Genomic DNA, 15,324 nt, shown 5'->3' with positions numbered 1-15,324 from the left:
TCCAACATGAATCTTAGACCCTTTTCAGAATTTTTTTTTCTCCTTTTTTGTGTTTGTTCTTCTATCTTAATGGTATTGAGAGATTTGTCTTCCAGCTTACTGGTTCTGCCTCCATCTCATCTATTCTACTCCTCTGCCCTTTCAGAGTGTTCTCTTTTTCTGATATTTTGTTATTGATCGTTTGGACCTCTTTCTGTACGATTTGAATTGTTTCCAATGCTGTATCTATCTTATTTGATTGTTCCTGTAGTGCTTTCCTGACTTCTTCCTTATTTTTCTTAACTCCATTTTAAAGTGTTTTGAAACATTGTATGATCATTTTTCTGAATTCCATCTCAGGCATTTCCAAGGCCTGCCCTCTTTCCAGAATGGAGTACAGGTCTACTTCTAGGTTATTTGCCTCAGACATTTTATCTTGTTTCTGGACATGTGCTGATATGGTCATCTGCTTTTGATTCTTGGACATGTTTAGTGTTTATCTGTGGCCTTAATACTTAATTGAGTATGTGTTTTGATATTTTTTGCTTTCTGATTGCTTCCAGGAAGATGTGATCAGGATGTGGACTTCCCTTTTCACTCTTCTTATTGTTTAACTCAGAGTAACTTTCACAGGTGTTGTCTGTTTCCCTGGTATATGGCAGTTGGTATTGGTTCTTGCCTGCATTTTGATGTTTTATACAGTGTGATTGCAGGTTGGCTGTATGGCAGCAGTTGCTTACTCTTCTTATGTAATATACAGAGACAAAGAGTCCTCCAAAGGCAGACGGGGGAGCATATAACAGCAAAACAACACCAGTGAAAAAACAATGATAGAAACACACACACACACACAAAAAAACCCCTAAAAAACAGTAACAACATACACAAGACTAATACTGCAGTCTCTAATCACAGAAAAGGGAGAGTAGGGAGAGAAGAAAAAGAATGAAAAAAAAAAAATCTATAGCCTAATATGAGTATCACTTTAATGTCCTCTCTTGAGCTTACTGCCTTCAAAGCTGCCCGAGAGATTCCAAGATGCCAGTGTTTGTTGATATGTTACACCTCAGGCTCCAATCCAACTTTCGTCCTGTTTTGCTTTCAAACTCTCTTTCCCACCCTACAGACCTCTCCTTCTCTTTCCTGTGTTAAAAATCAGAACAAAAAGCAAACAAGAAAAGTTCAGGGCCTGCTCTTAGGCTGAGTATCTGTTGGCTGTTTGGTTTTAAGTGGAAACTGTCTCTTTAATTTTCGAGGAGATCTGTGCCCATGCATAGTAGAACTGGCTGAGAGTTGGGCTGGGGTGCCCACTAGCTCAGGTACCCTTATAGTCACCAGAATGGAGGTACGCACGCAGACAGCAAGGGACCAATGAACAGATACCAAAAAACAAAGAATGTCCACACCTTTATCTCCACGGCTCTTTCAGGCATCCGTGGCTGCTCTGATCCTTTCCCCACTTGGCCCCACACAAGATGGTGTCTCCTGGAGCAGCTGAGCATCCCAAACCAGAAAGCAATGGATATCTTGCTTCTGTCACAAACTCCCCCAGCTGTAAGTCTTCCAACCTTCTAAATGTGTTTCAGAGTTCTGGGACCATCCCCTGAGCCTTCTTGGTCCTGTATTCTGTGTTGTTGCTGGCAGAGCTCATCACTGCACTTCCACCCAATCCACCATCTTGTTTGTCTCCTATTATGCTGGGTTTTGCCTTAAAATTCATTTTATCAGAGATTAGTACTGCCACTCTTGTTCATTTTTTTATTGCAATTAGCTTGGTATATTTTTTCCGTCATTTCAGTTTTAATCTGTTTTTGTCTGTGTGTGTAAGATGTGTCTCTTGCAGACAACATATTGAAGGATCGTCTTTTCTTTTCCATTCTGCCACCCTCTGTCTCTGAACTGGTGTATTCAGTGTACATTCAATGTAATTATTGATAGGTATGGGTTAATTGGTGCCATTATGTTTGTTTTTTTGCAGTCTTTCTTCTTTCTTTGTTCTGCACGTCTTCCTGTGCTGACTTCATGGTTTTTTGTGTTCTTTCTTGTGAGTTTCCTCAGATTTTTAATGTTTCCATGATCTTGGAATTTTATTTTCTTGGTATGTTGTGTTGTGTTAATTTTCTTTGAGGTTACCTTATCTTCCATTAACTTTCCCCTTCATTTAGTGCAGTCTATTTTATCCTGTAATTTACCAGACCTTCTCACCATCTGTATCTCTGTTCCTACGTGTTTACCTTCTTTCACATTGTAATTGTTTTGATCATAGACTGACCTTTCAGATTCTCTGAGTTTGTTCTCAACTTTTCCATCTGTTGATTTAGTTCTGGGAGGTGCTGCCACGTATGTCAATCTCTGGTTGTTGTCTGTTCTTGTTGGATCTCAGTCCACAGACCTCCATTTAGTATGTTTTGTAGTGCAGTGTTGGCTTTGGCAAAATCCCTTAGCTTCTGTTTCTTCTGGAATGTTTTGATTACACCATCGTATTTGATTGATAGCTTTGCTGGATACATGATTTTGGGTTGACATTTTTTTCTTTCATGGCTTTGTATATGTCTCCCCATTGCCTTCTTGCTTGCATGGTTTCTGCTGAGAGATCCGATCTTAATCTGACTTGCTTGCCTTTGTATTTAATGCTTCTCTTTTCCTTAGCTGTTTTCAGGATTCTGTCCTTATCTTTTATTTTGGAGAGTTTGATTATGATATAGAGGTGATCAAGATGTGGACTTCCCTTTTCACTCTTTTTACTGCTTAACTTAGTATAACTTTTGCAAGTGTTGTCTGCCTCCCTGGTGTATGGCAGTTGATATTGGTTCTTGCCTTGATTGTGGAGTTTTTTAGCTTGACTATATGGCAATAATTTCTGTGTCTTCTTGGGTAATATAGGGAAAGAAAGAGTCTCCCAAAGGTAAAAGGGAGAATAAAAAACAACAAAACAGCAACAGCAAAAAAATAATAAAAAAGAAAATAAATAAGACCACCGAAAAACAACAACCACAACAGCAACAAATAAGACTGGATTGGATACTGTAGTGTATAATTGCAGGCAAGTGAGAAGAGGGAGAGAAGAAAAAGAAGAAAAAAAAAAAGTCTGTAGCCTAATATGTGTATGATTTTAATATCCTCTTTCAGCTTCTTGCCTTCAAGGCTGCCTGATAAATTTGAACATGCCACTGCTCTTTGTTTTGCTGCAGGCCTGTTTTGTGTTTAAACTCTCTGTCCCTCTCTGCATCCCTATTTCTGGCCTTTTCCCTATTAAAAAACAGTTTAGGGCTGGCTTCTTAGCTGCCCGTTTCTGCAAATGCTGAGAGTATCTGTGCGCATGCATGGCAGAAAAACCCACCTGTGGTGGGGGTGGGGAGTGTCCACTGGCTCAGGTACCCCCTCCTCTAGTCACCAGAATGGAGGTGCAGAAACAGTTGGGGGCCAATGAACAGATCCCCCCCCAATCGGAACAAAGCAAAACCGACAAAGTATTTTGTCCACCTTTGCTCTGAGGTTTCCATGGTTATTCCATGGTGGATCTGCTTGCTACCCTGCTTGGTCTTGCTGTTTGGTCTTGTGCAAGTTGTCGGCTTTGGTCCACTGAGTCTGGCAGATTCTAAAGTATGGGATTTCTTACTTCCACTACAAGTCCCACCAGCTATAAGCCTTCAAACTTTTAAAATATTCCTAGATATGTGTCTCAGAGTCTTGGAGCTCTGCCCTGAACCCTCTTCAACTGGTATTCTGTGGTACTGCTGATGGAGAACTTCACTGCACCTCCACCCTATCCACCATGAAGTCCTGCCTCTGGTAGATGACTCTTGATTTGTAGTTTTTTGCCTTTCCAGGTTTTATGTATCTCTCCCCATTGTCTTCTTGGCTGCCTGGTTTCTGCTGAGAGATCAGAGTTTAATCTGATTTGCTTGCCTTTGTAATTGACACTTCTCTTTTCCCTAGTTGCTTTCAAGATTATCTCTTTTTGTTTGATTTTGAAGAGTTTATTATGATACATCTTAGTGACTTTCTTTTGATGTCTATCCTTCTTCTTGTGTGTTCAGCTTCTTGAATGTGTTTTTTTTGGGGGGGGATGTTAGGGAAATTATCTTTCAGCAGCTCTTCAACTCTCTCCTCTGTGAACTTCTTTGATTCTTCCTGTTTTGGAATGCCAATAATTCTTAAGTTATTCCATTTCATGTTGTCTCACATGAATCTTAAACTTTCTTCAGATTTAAAAAGTGCTTTTGTCTGCTTGCTCTTTTATTTTAGCAGTATTGAGAGATTTGTCTTCTAGCTTTTGGTTCTGGCTTCCATCTCCTCAATTCTACTCCTTTGCCATTTCAGTGTATTGTCCATTTCTGATATTTTATTATTAATTTTTTGACCTCTTTTTTCAGGTTTTGAATTGTTTTCAATGCTATTTCTATCTTATTTGCTTGTTCTTGTAGTGCTTTCCTGATTTCCTCCTTATTTCTTTAAACCCCTTTGTAGAGTGTTTTGATGCATCTCAATATCATTCTCCTGAATTCCTTCTCAGGCAGTTCCAAAGCCTGCCTTCCTTCCAATGGTTAGCATAGGCCTATCTCTAGCTCATTTGTCTCAGTTAGTCTATCTTATTTCTGGACATTTGCGGAAATGGTCTGTTGTGTCTTGGGAATCTTCAATTATTAGGTGTATTTTCAATAATTAGATGAATGTTTGTTGATGTATTATAAAGCATTCTGATTGCCTCCAGGTAGATAAGATCAGGAGATGGGCTTCCCTTTCCCTTTTCTTGTTACTCAACACGGAGTAAGTATAGTAGGTGTTGAGTGCCTATCCTGGTGTATAGCAACTGCTATTGCATCTTACTTGGATGGTAGGATTTTACAGATTTGATTGCAGATTCACTGTATGACAGTAATTGCTGTTTCTTGAGTAATGTAGGGAGAGAAAGTTCCCCTTGAAGGTAAAATGGGACCAAAAAGAAAAAAAAAAAGAAGAAGAAGAAGAAGAAGAACAGTAACAGAAAACAAAACAAACAAACAAAAAAAAACAAAATGGGTACTACCATCTATAATCACATAAAAGAAAAGAAAAAAGAAAAAAATATGTAGCAAAATATGAGTATGGTTTTAAAGCCCTTCTCTCTGCTACTTGCCTTCAAGTCTGCCTAAGAAATTTCAAGATATTACTTTTGCTAATTATGATGTAACTCAGAATTTAGTTTTCTATCTTCTTCCTTTTTATTCAGTGTGTCTCCCACTTCAAAACCCCCTTTCAGAGCTTTTTCCTAGTGGTAAACACTCCAGGGCTAGTTCTATCCATTTTGGGACAGTGTTCGGTTTTAACCATTAATCCTCCTTCTTAGAGTCTGTGTGTAGTCATCTTTGCTGAGCAGATCTGTGTGCATGCACAATAGAACCCTCCAGGGGTTGGGGGTGTCCACTCGCTCAGGCACTCTTCTAGTCACCAGAATGGAGGTGTGCAGACCATGAGAGGTCAATGAACAGAGAGAGAGAGAGAAAGAATATGTCCACACCTTTATCTCCAAGGTTTGGTTAGTCCTCTGCAGTGGGAGCCTCCTCTGATCCTTTACCTGCCTCATAACGCCCAAGATGTCTGCTTCTGTAGCTGCTGGCATCTGCAGATCAGAAAACACCACCTTTCTTGCTTCTGTTACAAATTACACTGGATATAAGCCTTCAAACTTTCTAAATATTCCTTTATATGTAGTTCAGTGTTCTGGGACCATCCCTTGAATCTGTTTCGTCCAGAATTCTGTGTTATTGTTGATGGAGGTCTGCACTGCACTTCTTTTAATCCACCATTGAGCCTATCAACCCCTCCTTTAACTCTTGGATTCCTCCCTGTGTCTTCACCTGTCTTCATCTTTCTTCTGTGAACCTCTCTCTTGTTGTATTGCCTTCTCCATCACCTAAGTTAACATGTGTCTACTTTCTACCCAGCAAATTATTTTCCCTTCCCTCCCACCCTTGATAACCATCAAAGAATGTTTCTATTAGCATGAAAACATTTTCCTGAGATTTTACAATAATGATCTCATACAATATTTGTCCTTTTGTGATTGACTAATTTTACTCAGCATAATGTCCTCCAGGTTTATCCATGTTATGAAGTGTTTCACAGACTCCTTGGTATTCTTCAACATTGTGTAGTGTTTCATTGTGTGTATATACTAAAGTTTGTTTATCCATTCTTCCACTGATGGACATTTAGGCTGTCTCCATCTTTTTGCTGTTGTGAATAGTGCTGCTGTGAACATGATGTACACATATCTACTTGTGTCCTGACTCTTATTTCTTGGGGATATGATATATACCAGGTATAGGGAATTCTGGGTCATGCATTATTGCTATTTCCAACATTTTAAGGAAGCACCATACCATTTTTCACAATATTTGCACCATTTTACAGTCTCACCAGCATTCTAGGAGGGACCCAATCTCACCACACCCTTGCCAGTATTTGCTGTTTTCTGATTTTGTTTTTAATTTGCTATTAATACTCTGTAGGATAAGCACTGAACTGCAAACCACAAGCTAAGTAGTTTGAGCCTACTAGCTGCGTCACAAGATAAGGTTTTATGATTCTACAATGATTTACAGCCTCAGAGTCTTGCTATGAGTCAGAACAAATCCCATGGCACTTAACAACAACAATTAGTACTGGGGCGAGATGATATGTCTTTGTTTTGATGTGGCACTGTAGGATAAGCACTAGACTACAAGGTCAGTTTGAACCAAAAGGTGGCAGTTCAAACCTACCAGCCATTCATTGAAACCCTATACAGGGTCACTATGAGTTGGAACCGACTTGATAGCACTTAATAACAACAACAATGACATTGGCTAAGGTTTGCTAGCATTTCTTTATGTTTGTTGGCCATCTGAATATCTTCTTTGTGAAGTATCTGTTCATGTCCTCTGCACATTTTAAAATTAGATTATCTTTTTCCTGTAGAAGTATTGAAATTTTCTATAAATTTTGGAGATTAGTCATTTATCTGATATGTCATTGCCTAGAATTTTTTCCCAGTCTATGGGCTGTCTTTTAACTCTGTGGTGAAAATTCTTTGATTCATGTGTCTAATTTTTAAGAGTTCCTGGTCATCTATTTATCTTCTGCTATTTGTGTGTTTTTAGTTATATTTGACAGTGTATTTATGCCATGCATCAGAGTACCAAAGTTTGTTCCTAGTTTTTCATTAATTATCTTTATAGTTCTAGGTTTTACATTTAGGTTTTAATCCATGCTGAGCTTGTTTTTGCATGTGGTGTAAGTAAGATACGTGTCTTGCTTCATTTTTCTTCAAATAGATTTCCAATTTTTCCAGCACTATTTGTTGAAAAGATTATCTTCCCCCATTTAATGTGTTTGGGGCCTTTGTCAAATATCAGCTGACTGTATGTGCATGGATTTACTATTGGGTTCTCAATTCTGTTCCATTAATCTATGTGTCTTTTGTTACACTACTACCAGGCTGTTGTGACCATTATGACTATTTAGTAGGTTTTGAGATCAGGAGGTTAGAGACCTCCAAGTATGTTCTTATTCTTAAGTAGTGCTTTGCTTATCCAGGGTCTCTTTCCTTTCCATAGAAAGTTAATAATCAGTTTATCCATCTATTTAAAGAATGATGCTGGAATCTATATTGTGAATGCATTATATCTATAGATAGCTTTGTGTAGTGTTGACATTTTCACAATGTTAAGTCTTCCTATTAGTGAACATGGCACATTTTTCCATTTTTAAAGTCTTTTGTGATTTCTTGTAGTAGTGTCAGCTGTGAGGACTTTTGTTTTCTTTATTTTGAAGGATAATCCATACTGAAAGCTGTAGTCTTTGATCTTCATCAGTAAGTGCTTTAGTTCCTCTCACTTTCAGCAATCAAGGTTGGGTCATGTGCATATCACATGCTGTTAATGAGTGTTCATACAATCCTGATGTCAAAATTTTTGTCATATACACAAGTTTCTTGGATTATTTGTTCAACATACAGATTAAATAAATATGGTGAAAGAATACACTATTGCACACATTTTCTGATTTTAAACCATTCAGTATCCCCTTAGTTCTGCCTCTTAGTCTATGTAAAGTTTCCTTATGAGCACAATTAAGTTCTGGATCCCTATTCTTTGCAATGTTATCCATAATTTGTTATTATCGATACGGTTGATTGCCTTTACATAATCAATAAAACACAGGTAAACATAGTTCTGGAGTCTTGGTGTGGCACTGGAGGGTAAGCACTGGATTGCTAACCATAAGTTCAACAGTTCAAACTCACTAGTGTTGTTGTTAAGTGCTGTCGAGTTGATTCCGACCAACAGCAACCCTGTGCAGGGTTACGAGGTTGAAAAGCTTTACGGGAGCAGAAAGCCTCATCTTTCTCCCATGGAACAGCTGGTAGTTTCGAACTGCTGATCTTAAGGTTTGCAGCCCAATTCATAACCACTACACTACCAGTAGCTCCTCGGAAACCATACATAGGGTTGCTATGTGTTCAAATTGACTCCATGACACTTAACAACACCAAAAACAAGCATCGTTCTGGTGTTCTCTGCTTTCAGCTGAGGTCGATCTGACATCAGGATGATATGCTTCATCCTACATCTTGTTCTGAATCCAGCTTGAGTTTATGGAAACTATTTAAGAAGATAAATTAACCCAATCCCTTTGATTGTGTGGCAATTTGGGTTAGATATTGGGCTGATAATTGCAAGGTTGGAGGTTCAAACCCATCTGGGGAAAAGATAAGGCTGCCTGATCTTATAAAGACTTACAGTCTCAGAAACTCTGTGAATTGGAATCAATTAAATGGAAATGGTGTTTGGTTCTCATACCCTTAGTGATTGATATATTCAAGCACTGTGTATCATTGACTGAGGTCTAAAATGAATACAGTTAACACCAGGAATGGCGTCCATTTATTTTCTGAAAATTCATTTTCTTATACTGAATTCATCTTTTAAATGAAGAATATTTTTGTCATAATATACACAGAAAAGTGTGTTTCTAGGAATGCTCTTTATTTTGTGCTTTGTCTTTTGGGACTTTCTGAGTCTTTCTCTGATTCTCATTTTTCTGATTGCCCTCCAAAACAACCTCTTTGTTGTTTTTGTTAAGTGCCATCAAGTTGGTCCCAACCTATAGTGACTCTGTATAGGGTTTCTGAGGAGCAGCTGGTGAGTTTGAACTGCCGATCTGCAGTTCAAACCGACTTTTCAGTCCAGCGCATTAACCCACAGCACCATACCAGGACTACATACAGCCTCTGAGGGACCCTTTATAATGAGCTTCATGTTATCCACTTGTGGCACTTGATATGCTGGGCATTACATGGTAAAATGTAGAGTAGATCATTGTGAACCAAGAGGAGGATGCTGCAGAGAGCAGAAGGGGTGCTCAGGGAGCAGGGACAGCATGAAAGGGAGCAACAGCTGTGAATGATGGCATAAGAGAGCTGTTGTCTGGTCTTGTTGCTAAGATGGCTTGATGAAAAAGACAGCTTTGTAATCAGTGGTCCATAGACATCAAGGGTGGAGTACCTGGGTGGTGCTGATGGTTAAGGACTTAACTAATAGTTGAAAGGTTAGCCCAGAAGACAGACTTGGTAATCATTCTCCTGAAGGTCACAACCTCGAAATTTCTATGGGAGCAGCTGTTCTACTCTGTACAAAGAGGTCAACATGAGTAGGATTCAATGCACAGCAACTAGCAACAGCAGGCATTAAGGCTGACAATAATACCTTGTTTATGTATGGAGTCCCTGGTTACTGCAAATAGTTAAACATGCATGACTTCTAGACAAAAGGTTGGAGGTTCAAGTCTATCCCAGAGTCATCTCAGAAGAAAGGACTCTCATCTACTTCTGAAAACTCACTTGATGTACATGGGATCACCATGAGTTGGAATTGACTCGATTGTAACTGTGTTTGTTTTGTTTTTGGATTGTAATCCTATAACCTGTCTCTTTTAAAGAACTCAAAGAGCTCCTGTGTTATTTAATCTGGCCTAAAAAATATCCCCATGGACAGATAAAAAGTAAATTAAAAATACATCTTTTTATCTTAAATTGGGTGAAAGTAACATTTGATAATCCATATGCATTTTATTTCATCTCACTAATTGCAATTCCTACAATGTAACATCACTTATCTCACTTGTGTTTCTTGTGTCCATTTCTTCCTTGTGTTTCTTGTGTCCATTTCTTCTGCATTCCTATCCCTTCAAAACATTTTTCCTTGTGTAAATGCTGACCTTTTGATCTTAAGTAGTTGATTATTCTAAGGTGTGCCATTGTGTTGGTTATTGTTATTGTTCAGTTTATCTATTGTTTGGCTGAAAATTGAGCCACAGGGTGAGTTCAGTTCTAACCTGAAGAGTGACTAAGAACCATAGTCTTGGGGGTCCTCTCAATCTCTACCTGACCAGTAAAATTAGTCTTTTTAATGATTTTGAGTTTTGTTCCACATTTTTCTGGATGACTAACCACAAGAGCAGCTGTTCAAACGCCTCAGAACCCCTGTACAGGGTTGCTATGTGTTGAAACAGACGCAATGGTACTTCACAACAACAACACTCTCTATTCAGTGAATTACGTCCCACCTTTTTTCCATCAAACCCTGGTAACCATCAAAGAATGCTTCTTTTAGTGTGAAAGACTTTCCTTGGCTTTTTACAAGAGAGTTGTTGTTGTAGATAAAGGACGTTGAGTTGGTTCTGGTTCATAGTGACCCTGTATGGGGTTTCTGAGGTGGGTTTACTCTGTCGACTTTATGGTCAGCAGGGCAGTGCTTGTCCTATAGCACCACACCAGGACTCCTACTGGTCTCATAAAATATTTGTCCTTTTGTGATTGACTAATATCACTCAGAACTTGCTGTCTTATATGCATTGAGCAATTCATTGTTGTTATTGGTGGTAGTGGTAGCTGTGTGCCGTGGAGTCAGTTCCAATTCATAGCAACCCTGTACAGGGTTTCTGAGGCTGTAAATATTTACGGGAGCAGAAAACCTCGTCTTTCTCTTGTGGAACATCTGGTAGTTTTGAACTGCTGACCCTGAGATTAGTAGCCCAATTCATAACCACTACACTACCAGAGCTCCTTGGTACAAAGGGGTCAGCATGAGTAAGATTGTTGTTATTCTTTAACATTGGGTAGTATGCCATTGTGTGTACATACCATTCTTCCACTGATAGGCATTTAGGTTGTTTCCATCTTTTTGCTATTGGATAGTACTGGGATCAATATAGGTGTGCATATATCTATTTGCGTTTTGGCTGTTATTTCTCTAGGATATATACCAAGTCGAGCAATTGCTAGGTCATATGGTATTTCTATTTCCAATTTTTTGAAGAAGTGCCATACCATTTTCCACAGTTCTTACAGTTTCCAGCCTCATCAGCAGTGTATGAAGGTTCCAGTCTCTCTATACCTTCCACAACATTTATGGTTTTCTGTTTTGTTTTGTTTTTAAACTTTGCTATTAATGTTGGGGTAAAATAGTATCTCATTGTTGTTTTGATTTGCGTCTCTCTAATGACAATGAAAAAAGCTCTCGTAGTGTACTGGTTATGAGTTAGGCTGCTAACTTCAAGGACACAGTTTGAGACTACCATGGGAGAAAGATGAGGCTTTCTGCTTCCCTAAGTATTTATAGCCTTGAAAACCCTATGCAGGGTCATTATGAGTTGGAACCAACTTCATGGCACACCACCACCACCACCACGACTAATGGCTAATGATTGTGTGCAGTTTTTCGTTTGTTTGTTGGCTAACTGAATGTCTTCCTTGGAGAAGAGTTGGTTCATGTTCTCTGCTGATTTTTAATTGAATTATTTGTTGTTTTCTTGTTGAGGTGTTGAAGTTTTCTATAAATTTTGGAGATTAGTTTCTTGTCTCATATGTCATTGCCCAACATTTTTTTCCCCAGACTGTGGACTCTTTTTTTTTTTTTAAACTCTTTTGGTGAAATCCTTTGATGCACATGGATATTTAATTTTTAGGAGGTCCCAGTTATCTGTTTTTTTTTTCCTGCTGTTTGTGTGCTTTCATTTATGTTTGTTATTGTATTTATGCCATGTATCCGGTCCTCTATGTTTATTCCTGTTTTTCCACTGATGGTGTAAAATACGGGTCTTGCTTCATTCTTCTACAAATGGGTATCCAATTCTGCCAACACCTCTTGTCAAAGAGATTGTCTTTGACCATTAGGACAAATTGCTTCCCCACCCTGGGCCTCAGAATTATTTATTGTGAAATGAGTACTTGATCTTGAGATGACTTCTCAGTCCCCTCTCCCCCTGGTAAACACACAGTAACAGCGTTCATGATGGTAAAACTTTTCAGATTGGGAAATTGAGTCTCAGAGACTTTACAGTAAGTTGTCTAAGATCATAATGTAAATCAGGGACAGAGTGATGAATACAGACCAGGTCCTGACCTCTACACTAGACTATTCTATCAGTTGACTCTTTGAACAGGGGAAATCTTGCTTCTAACATGTGAAACCTCAGTTTATCCAGTTTTATACTCTTATCTGCCTGACCACCTTCCCAAACTATTCCTCTAACTTATAAGCATTTTCAACTTTCCTCTTGATGTTGTCTGAAATCTATACCTTGTTTGAATGCAATACGTCAGATACATCAACCAAATACGTCAGATACATCAATCAAGAGACGTTATGTTTTGGAGTGCAGTAAGATCGGGGTGAAGTGGGAATAGCCAAAAGCATCATATTGTGAGGTGCACTCAAAACACAAGGTCTGGGAGAAAAAGTCTGAGGAAAGAAACCATGGGCGGACTCAATGGACGGTTAATTGATAAAAGCAAATTGATTTAAGTGGCAAAGATGACTGAGGTTTCTTAAAATAACAGGACATTTCTGACAATGACAGAGATTTGTTTTTGGAGGTTCAGCTTTCATAGTAAGGGATTTTGTTTAAGAAATGTTGTGAACTAAGCAATATGAGGGAATCAATTAAGAGAGCAAGATTTCCTGTGTGATTCTAAAAGCCAGTAGGAATCTGGCTCAAGAAAGGATGGCAGAAGGTGATTTGTGGTGTCATACCAGCCTCGTGGTGCAGCACTATAGAATAAGCACTGGAGTGCTAGCTGCAAGGTGCCATCGTTTCTGCTGTTGCCGCTTTTCTAGATAGAATCTAGGATTGTCTGTTCCTGAAATGAAATATTAACTACTCCTCCCTTTTAGTTACACATCATCTACAATTACAGTTGTGACCATCACAATTAATACTGCTAACAATTACTCATAATTGAATCATAAAATTCTATCAGCATCCCCACCCCATCCCCTTTCACTAGATGTATCTGGAGATGAGGAAAATTATTCAGTGGAGATTCTAGTTACCCACCTAATTATGAAACTAAGGATATTTATGAAAGTTTGTAAGCCAGCCATTTCATGCCTTTATAGTCCTCCATTTTTGATAGCTAATGCCTAGATTGCCCATCCATATCAATCCAGTACATTGAAGAAACAAGCTTATTCCTTGATTTGAAGAATTCTTCCATTCCAGTTGAAATTTTGAGCAAATGCATTCTTAAGTAAAGGTCCAGTGCATCAAATTGCAGGAAGGTATACTTGCTCACAGTATCAAGTATATTTTTCTTCAATTCATGTGGTTGAATTTGGTCAGCTAGCTGTCCAAGCTAGGTCAAATGGGTAATAACTTATCTTTTTTTTAGGCTGAGAAAGTTGACCGAATCCTTCAATTTCACCATCAGTGTCTTCAGTGGTTGGTGCATAAATTTGAATAATAGTGGCTTTAACTGATCTTCCTTTCAGGTGTACTGATATTATCCTATCAAGATAGGATAATATCAATACACACAAAAGATTACAAGATCGGTCTAGAAGTATTGATATTATCACAGATAGGATAATATCAATACTTCTAGACCGATCTTGTAATAGTCTTTTTGATGTTGAATGCCACGTTATTCCTTTTCAATTTGTCATTTCCTGGCATAGTAAAACATGTGATTGTCAGATTCAAAATGGCCAATATTAGTCCATCTTAGTTCACTAATGCTTAGGATATCAAAGTTCGTGCATTCTATTTCAATTTTGAAAATTTCCAATTTTCTGAGATTCATATTTATGACATTCCATGTTTCAAATATTAATGGATGTTTACAGCTGTTCCTCTTCATTTAAGTTCTGCTCCATCAACTAATGAAGGTCCCAAAGGCTTTGCTCCATTGGCATTTTCATGATCAATTCTATTTTGAAGAGGCAACTCTTCCTCAGTTGTATTTTGAGTAAAACTTCCAACCTAAGGGCCTCATCTTCTGGCACTGTATCTGGTAATATTTTGGTGCTCTTCACATTTCAATATTCAATATTCTGGTGCTGAGAATATTGTTCCACTGTTATTCACAAGGTTTTCATTGACTAAATACTCTGAAGTAGTCTGTCTCTCTTGCTTCCTAGTCTGTTTTCATCTGGAAACTCAGCTGAAATCTGTCCACCATGGGTGAACCTTCTGGTATTTAAAATACTGGTGACATAGCTGCCACGCAAACCATAACAGTATGACAAACTGCCAGAGGAGTGATGGACTATTATTATAGAGTTGCTTATTTCTTTCTTCATTTCTATTAGGGTTTGATTTATGTATTTTGAAGTTCTTTTGTTGGGAACATAAATATTTATTATGTTATGTTCTCTTGTTCAATTGACCCTTTAATCATGCAGTAATGTCCTTCTTTGTCTTTCATGGTGGTTTTTGCCTTATAGTTTGTTTTGTTTTTTTAATCAGTGATTAATGTTGCCCCTCCTGCTCATTTGTGATTGTAGTTAGCTTGAAATATTTTTTTCCATCCTTTAATTTTAAAGCATTTTTATCTTTGTGTTTCAGGTATGTCTCTTGCTGTTTTCTTAACCATTCTGCTAGTATCTGTCTCTTGATTGATGCATTTATTCCATTGACATACAGTGCAGTTATCAATAGGTATGGATTGATTAAAGTCATTTTTGCTGGTTTTTTTTTTTTTTTTTTGTGTGTGTGTGTGTGTATGTGTGTGGTACTGCTGGGTTTTTCTTTCTGTGTATTTTCCTGTGCTGAGCTCATTATTTTTGTATTTTTTCCCTCAATTTCTTCATTGTTTTAATGATTCCATTATCTTCCTGGTTTTTCCTTTTCTTGATTTGATGTGAGGCTGTATTAAGTTGTCTTTGCTTCCAGCAAGTTCCGTTGAAGTTAACCTGTACTTTATTAATTTCTTCCATATTTTGATTTTATTAATTCTTTCAAAGAACCAGCTTCTTGTCTTGTTGATTGTTTCTATAGTTTTTCTGTTTTCTATCTCATTTATTTCTGTTCTGATCTTTA

Source organism: Chrysochloris asiatica, unplaced genomic scaffold, assembly GCF_000296735.1.
Source record: "Chrysochloris asiatica unplaced genomic scaffold, ChrAsi1.0 scaffold00252, whole genome shotgun sequence".
Lineage (NCBI taxonomy): Eukaryota > Metazoa > Chordata > Mammalia > Afrosoricida > Chrysochloridae > Chrysochloris > Chrysochloris asiatica.
Note: the sequence above shows the minus strand (reverse complement) of the source record.